The following is an 8,362-nucleotide window of genomic DNA, read 5'->3' as shown; positions in this document are numbered from 1 at the left end:
GAGCAAATATGAGTGGTCGAGGAAAATATCGGCGTTGAATGCCTACGGGTCCGATCTATGTGACGAACGCGTTAAACAAGTCAGCAAACAGTGTAGGAAACACCACACAGATTTACCAAAACTTAGCAGCGTGGACATATTTTAATGAGTCGTGAAAGGTATCCGAGCCATTGGCTCCACAACAATCGGTTTAAATTGCAGCTGAACTATAACGAGTTGTATGAGTCGGTTGCTGTCATGATTTGAATCATTGAGAATTCCTGGTGCCCGTGCAATTGATGCATTGTTCGCCTAAATTTCCCCCCAATTTGGATAATGGGCTAAAGAGGAAATGGCAGGCTTCTTACCGGCTGTGGGGGTAAGTAAAAGTATGCCTCGACATCAGAATTATTCTCAACGGTTATGAATCTGGTGTACGGAAAATTGACGAAACAGAACCTGAAGTGTATTTCACTGGGTTTTACAGTCAGTGAAGCTACTTTGCTGCTGAAAATTATGGGCAGCGTGACGGGCACTGAATCGGAATCCCACATATCTGCCCTGACAGCCGTCTGACCAGATCTAACTATATTTGGCGTATACGATATCTGCAAAAGATACAAATAATATTTACTTTTATTTGCCTAGATGTATACATTAGCATAGACCACGGTGTAACGAATGTTATATCTGAAAGTTGGAGTTGACTGGAGAGCGGGAGACTTGCATGTATTGCCAGGGTCAATCCGCTGCAGGATCTAGTGTACGTGCAAGGTCGTTCATGCAAAAATCCTGGTTCACAATTAACTCCATAATATAAACCTCGCCATCACGTAACATTAACGATACGCGCTTGTATCTAGGATGTGCATACCTTGATCCGCTGAAAGCTGTTGGGTGCAACAACACCTTCACTGGGTACTATAGTAAATTCTTTGGGATTAGCGATTGGCACCGGTTTGATGGCACTACGAGCGAAATCTTGGTACGTTAACGATGGTTGTGTGCCGTCGTGCGTGGTCGTTAGACAAAAGGTCACAGGTACAAGCGAGGAATTGTGAAGGCAGACTTCACGTTTCGTCGCGAAACCTTGAAAAATTACTATGCCTTTTACTATTTTTACTAAATTACTAACATGTATAACGATAAGTCATGCTGTATCAATAGACTCAAGCGACTAGGCAACCTATTCCGTCCATGCATATAGGTATGATATACATATACGTGTGTAAAATCGATTCTGACCTCCCTCGATTTGGGCGGGTCAGAAATAAGGATGGCTTCGGTACCCTCTAACCAATGGCAGTGGTGCACCGAGTCTACGCGACGTGTGTTATTCAATTAATTGGCATATGTTGGATGCCAGCACTGCCAACCTTATTTCTGAGTCATTAAAACGAGGGGGGAAGGTCAGAATCGACTTTCCTCGGGTGTACACTGGATATACATGTAGAGCTCACGCCTCTTACCCAATGCCGTCGTACCGAAATCAAGGCTCTGTTTGTCAAAGTGCAGTGTGGGGCAGATCACGGATCCGCTGAAATATTTTCATACAATATTACGTACTTACAATCTGCACAGTTTCCAAACTAAACAAAACCAAAGTGACATGTTTGAACTGTACGTGTCAACATGCATAGTTCGTAAAGACCAAAGTTCCAACATCGAGTTGTAATAGCGTCGAAACGGTGACAATAAATTTATTCCCAAGTAGAACCGATTTCATCACAGAAATATGAAATTTGGCCTAAACTCGAGTCAGGTTTCCCCTAAAATTATGTCTATTATTATCTATGCTGCCATCTTAAAATTTACGATGTATTTAATGATAGCTCTTTATGATGATACAAATCCGGACATGAAAACTGAAGGGAAAACTCACAGAAAACATTGACGTGGCTAAAGCTCTGTCCGTCTCACTTTAGCTTGTTATATCCTTACACAATGTAATTACTAATTACTACAGTGGAATTTCAACATACTTGATAGTCAACGAAATGACCTCGAGACTTTCTTTAATAACGAATTCGATCTTCTCGAGGAAAACGCCATTACGGTTCGACGATAAAGAAATATCAAATGACTTGTATTCTCCAGGTTCAAGTTTCACTTGTGCGGGGCTCACTTCGATCTTACCACCGAAATCGAGGGTCCTTGGAGCGTACACCAACGTACCAGGAATATCGCCTTTATTCCCACAGATCACCTATTTCACAACGATAATAATATTACGAATCATCACTGAACGAGACGTTCTGACGAAACTAATTTTCACCAGCATGCCACTGTGCCCACCGCGCCGCAAGGATTACGTGAAAGAGGTCCTTGGCGCTGGAAACCATGAAACTGGGGTTCAACGCTCACCGCTCCAAGTTTTCGATTCGTTTTATTGTACTATAATGAGTAAGACGAAAGTGAGAAAAGTGATGCGTACCAGATCGCAGGAATAAATATACCATTCGAATGTATAATACATAGGTACAAGCAACGCTTTTTAATCCCACCCAAAACTATGCTTGAAATTATGATAAAAAATACGAGCCTAATCGGACCAGGCTTTTACTTGAGGGTCTATGGTTGGAACCGTACAGGGTCAAGTTCCGTTACTAGAGCTAAGGTCCTTTTGGTCTGCAGCGCTAGGGCTCGGCTTCACCGAATCATCACAGTATACAGGTACGGTAATATTCATTAATGCCTGCCCATTTTCCGCCAACTTTTTTTATGCTACAATGTGCTCAGTTATGACGCGCACGTCGGCTGCATTAGTCATATGTATAGTTTGCCGGAAGTGGGCAGACATTGATGAATATTACTGTACATACCGAATGCATGGCACAGTGTATAATACTGTATTATATAAGAAAAAAACCTGTTTGATTTACATCTGCAACGTTGATTCTATGGAGAACACTTTTTTGGTGTAAGTATTACAAGGATTGCCGTGGGAATTACTTACTAGTATGTTGACGTTAAATTCACGAATGTTCTTTAAAATTGTTAAATACCGCAATCCCAGTAATTTGTACTCCGTAAAGGCGCTGTCCACATAATTACTGCCGCACCTGGAAGTCTAACAGATTTCTTGTCCGGGCAGGTTTGAAAGTTTTAAAGCATATGCATTCCGAAATTGCTCTAATTCTATAAGAACCGTATACATTATCCGTGTCATAGTACCTCGAAGTGATGATTGGAGCACAAAAATATGGGTCCCACGTCGGCACAAATCACATTCAATCTGACCAATGGGCCGATGCAAGTTCCACGTAACCTGGTATGTATACGATTGAACCGGGAATAGCATGAAATTTAACTGTCGTAGTGATATATCAATATGCGAGTATCAGTGTACGATTCAATAGTAGTCATTGATAATCTCACGTATGCTAGAATTAATGAAACTTCTTCAATATATGGGATAAATTTACTTGAGGCAAATCCTTTCTTCAGTGCCGGTGATCTCCAAGTATGCTCTTGTTTCAATTACACCAACCTCATCCGGTTCAAATATGAGTGTAATATCCGCCCCGCTGTGTGGCCATATTTGTCCTTCCTTGAACGGCATGCGTAGGTATAATATTATGCATAAATATAAACGTGCAGATGGACTTCTATATGTAGTGATACATATACACCGTTCATCTGTACTCACAGAGTATACAGTTAACATACATTTCGATAATGTTACAAATCTATGGGAGAACCGTTCCTTTCGCAAACTTTGTCAACAGAGACGGCGAAAAATGAGGTAGCGAGGAAAGAGAAAGAAACGAATAATTGTCGCCCTCATACATGTACAAATCATACCTACACCGCGTCGTAAGATCAGTCGGTTTAGATAAATCGAGTGCAATCACGACCCGCTAAACGAGATGTCAGTCATTGAAACTGGTATACGGACGTATGTCAGTCGATCCGTAAGCAGAGAATTTTTTCCCGCCGCGACATCAACGATTGAACCAACTGTTTTGTATAATATGGTAAAGTGCTCTCCCTCGCTTGTAAGAAATTTTTAATGTTGGGATTGCTTAGATCCCGGCATTTATAAAATACAATAGAATAAAATTGCGAAGGTTTCAAAACTAAAAGTTTCAACGTGGGTATTGTTGATAAAATTTCAACAAACACCACGTATGTGGTTGCTGAAGAAACCAAAGTATTGGGAAAATATAGGTTCGAACTCACCGACGGAATCAGACGGTAGGAAGGATGATGGAACGAAAATGTTTGCTCCGTCAAACAGGACAACTGGTCCGTGTAAACACGTTGGCAAGCCAGTTCATGAACCAGAGCATCACAAATGTTGTAATGGTCCAGGTCGACTTTCCGTGAAATCTCCATGTTTTTCAACATCTCGAAAGATCTTTGATGCCTATTGGTTTAACGTAAGATAATGCATATATATAATAAGTGTATTTGGATGTTACACTAGTGCATAACGTCTGCGGAATATCCTTTCATACCTATCGGAAATTATCGGTGAAATTTTTTTGTTTTTTCAATATCCCTCTACGTAAATAGTTCATAATTAGTGAAATGAGTCAGGTGTGGCTTTTTGTAGCTTCGACCCTGTTGCGAGTTACGACAAGACTTCTTCAACTTTTATATTATATAGGAACTCGTAGCTAGCCATACGGAATTTATATCCTGATTCTGAATGGTTTGTTGGAGAGCAATTTGAATATTACTACGGTTGCGTAATTGCATGTGATATACGTGGCTCGTAACGCCACTTGCAATTTATATTATACCAAACAACGATATCCTATAGGTATAACTTGGCAATTCGACAGCTACAAAGCCCAAGCACATGCACGCATCTGCAACGTCTTTGCAGGTAATGTGCCCGGGGTGCGTCCCCCTTCGGAAAGGGGCCGTTCAAATAACACGTAACGCAATATTGCGGGATTTTAGATTTCCCCGACTCTTCGTAAGAGCTTGTAACAATCCTCAACTCCCGGTACAAAAAATGTGTAACTAACCTAGAGCCCCCCCCCCCCCATTTTACCCCAAAAAAGGTGAAATCGAAACGACTAATGGGAATGAAAACGAGGCGACAATTTTACCGTCTTATGAAAGTTGTAGATCATTAAAAAAAAATCATAGTGAAGCTGGTTCTTTTTACTTTGAAACGTCACCTGGATAATTAATTCACTTCTCTTTTGGTCGCAATATCTAACTTTTTATATCCTGATCGGGAATTCGAAAAAAGATCGCGAGCTTTTAGATAGGACTGCATAACACGTAATTACCCTGCGGTGGAAATCGGTGGATGCTGATCTTTACTAATCTGCGAAGTATAGTTATTTACATAGCTAACTTTTCAACGCGTCTTCAATACTACAACGCAATTAATACTTGCATGCCACATCTATGTTTCCGCGATATATAACTTGCCGCACCAGGGTCTGTGGGACCCCACCTGATTCTCGCTTGCATGCCACGCCTATCGTTTCGGGATATAGGTAATTTAAAAAATTTTTTCTCAAAATACGGGAGCTTAAGCTTCTACTTTGGGGTTTCTGAGACCCCATGTATGGCATGCGAGGGTTAATTTCAAGCCGCAAACTATTGATATGTAGCATTTTATAATTGGGTGCGAAATTGTCGTGCCAAAAGTAAAAAAAAAATTTTTAGCTCGCGATAGATATTGCTTTCATCGTATCGATAGGTACACAGGGCTGCCCGGTGAAGTTTTATAATTACACTTCTCGTTCCAACTGATCTCTTCTACGTTCCGCGTATTGTGCCCATTGAAAGTTCAAGATGTAATCACTGCTGTTACGAATAGTAAAAGTAGTCGATGTTGTCAGTCCGAAGTACGTTTCTTTCATCACAATCGTTGGTTTCTCGAGCGTTATAACGCAAGACGTAGCCGTACCGCACAAATCAAGACTAATGATTTCACCTGGAAAAAATTATAAACCTGGCCTGAGCTGCAAACTTTCATATATTGATTGAATCCAAAGCGTGTCCAAGGTCGAGAAGGCATGCACAGCCTGCAGTTAAGTTAAATAAATTATGATATTACTATGTCTTAATATACGACTGGCAATAATGAATATCAGACATCTGTAATGTAATGCAGTATTTGCTGAGTGGGTTTAACAATATCCAATACCTGTGTCATATGTAACAAGTAGGCTATCTCTAAAATAGCCACTTTTCTCGGATAAGAAATTAACCGTCACTTGCATAGCTGCTCCTTCGACGATATTTCCTTTTCTCGGGTAAACCGTGAATGGGCTGTAAATTTCATTCAAAAATTTGGAAATTGAAGCAAAAATGATATTTGACTGTCCCCCGGGTACCCTAAATTCACCACCATTAATAGTCTCTGCACTCAAAATACGTTAGAAAACAGAAAAGCAAGAATTAAAAGAGAATGAAAGAGGGGAAAAGAGAGGGGGAGGGGTAGAAGAGAAGGAGGGAGGGGTAATAGGGTGGGTACTGTGTACAATTATCATGTTCGATGTTTCCTCGCTATGTATAAATGAACACCTCCAAAAGTTGATTCTAAAACGGAAGTAGTGTCTAGGGTAGGTACTAATTGATTTGGGTTGGTGTTGTGGTGAAAATCAAAAGCGCCTGTTATCAGTGGTTTCTACATAGTTCATACTGCGATAGCATCTTAAATCAGTATCCCAGAAACTATATACTTCCATTTCACAATCAGAATCGATCCACGCAGGTGTACACGTCCATACATACACCAATAACGTACCTGTTTGTGGTAAGAGAAAAGGCGGCAGACACGTCGCTGATATTACGTACGAGTAAAGATTTCGAAGATAGGGCTTTCACCGGCGTTTTGGGTAGATCGATAGCGTCGGGAAAATTCAGCAATGGTCGAGGTCCAATTGCTAAGGCCAATGAAACGTAAATAATCGCTGACGGGCGAAATATCTAATCTCTTATAACGCCAATTGGTAAGACTGCATTAATAAATGTATGAATGGAATTACAGGTCCTCAATTTCAGTTCTATACCGTTATTATTATTATACTCGTACATTGACGGTGGGATTTCTTTCCAATTTTATACATTCGATTCATTTTACTAAGTGCAATATTTAATTGATTTTAGTCTTTTTTTTCCCCTTTTACTCCAACAAAAAGGTATATTCAATTTTAGAGAGTTATTCAATTCGCACATTTCCGTTAATCGTATGTAATTTCTCGATTATAGATGAAACCTGTAGTTACACAGGTATATCCACGGCGTATTTTTAACCCGTGGAAGAATATAATATTGCAAGAAGGTTAAATAGATCTAATTGTTGAGATCTCAACTACAGAAGAATTACTATCAATTTTTACCTAAAATGGGTATCACGAACACGTCAGAACCCATAGAAAAAGTTGCCTGGTGCTTGTAATCCCGTCTCTCCTCTGGATAAAATTTGACATCGTAAACGGCACTTATTCCTGGTGCTAATTTTTCCCGGTACATTGCATCACGAGACTCGACTCTGAACCACGGACTCTCTATTCGATTCATCTTCAAGTATTGCGAAACCTGTGACATCACAAGAGCCATCCATACTTAGCTAGCATTACTTTTTCACCCCCTGGACCCGCGCCTGTGCGGTAGTGGAGTAGTTGGTCTTAATACACGTATGGAAATGTAAGAATGCATTCGAACAGAAATCGATCAATTGAATTTGCAATTTATTATTAGGTTACATATGTGTACCTCAAAGTAATCTACTAACGATACAATGATGACCTTATATCTAGCTCGCGATTATGATCACCTCTTAGGGTCCACTATTCATAAATTATAGCTAACTATGCCGGCTAATGTTCACAGCCAATGATTATTGGATAGCGAAGAACAAGCATAGCGTGAAACCTCTAAATGAAACGATATTCTGAATTCTCGATAGAGGTAAAATAAAATTTCAGGTCGACAAATTTCAAGTTGGATCAGATTTTTTATTTCGACACTTTTTGAATGTGGACCCGAAGATACGCAGAACAAAGACTGATCGCAAAAGAAGCGACTTAACGAAGTTGCTCAATTGATCACTAGTTGTTAAAACGGATGGTCCTTTAAGGGGGTATTTTAGTGTAGAAATTTGAAAAAAACGATTTTTTTTTTTTTATATTTTCAAAGCTTAACCTTTTAAGAATGTGTCCTTGAAAGGACAAGTCAAAATTTCAATTATTTTCAGAGATATAGCTATTTTAGTGACACGTCTTCAATACTGGCTCGGCTGGAACGAATACTTTAAACGCGTTTTTCTCAAAACTACATTTTTCAAAACGGTTGACATGATTTCTCAAGTTCTATTGAACCGATTTACTTGAAATTTGGTGAGAATCTTCTCAATACATGTCTCTATCGCACGAACTATTATTATAACGAAATAATAATTTTTACT

This window comes from Neodiprion pinetum, chromosome 1 (genome assembly GCF_021155775.2).
Source record: "Neodiprion pinetum isolate iyNeoPine1 chromosome 1, iyNeoPine1.2, whole genome shotgun sequence".
NCBI classification, from domain to species: Eukaryota; Metazoa; Arthropoda; class Insecta; order Hymenoptera; family Diprionidae; genus Neodiprion; species Neodiprion pinetum.
This window is presented reverse-complemented; position numbering follows the sequence as displayed.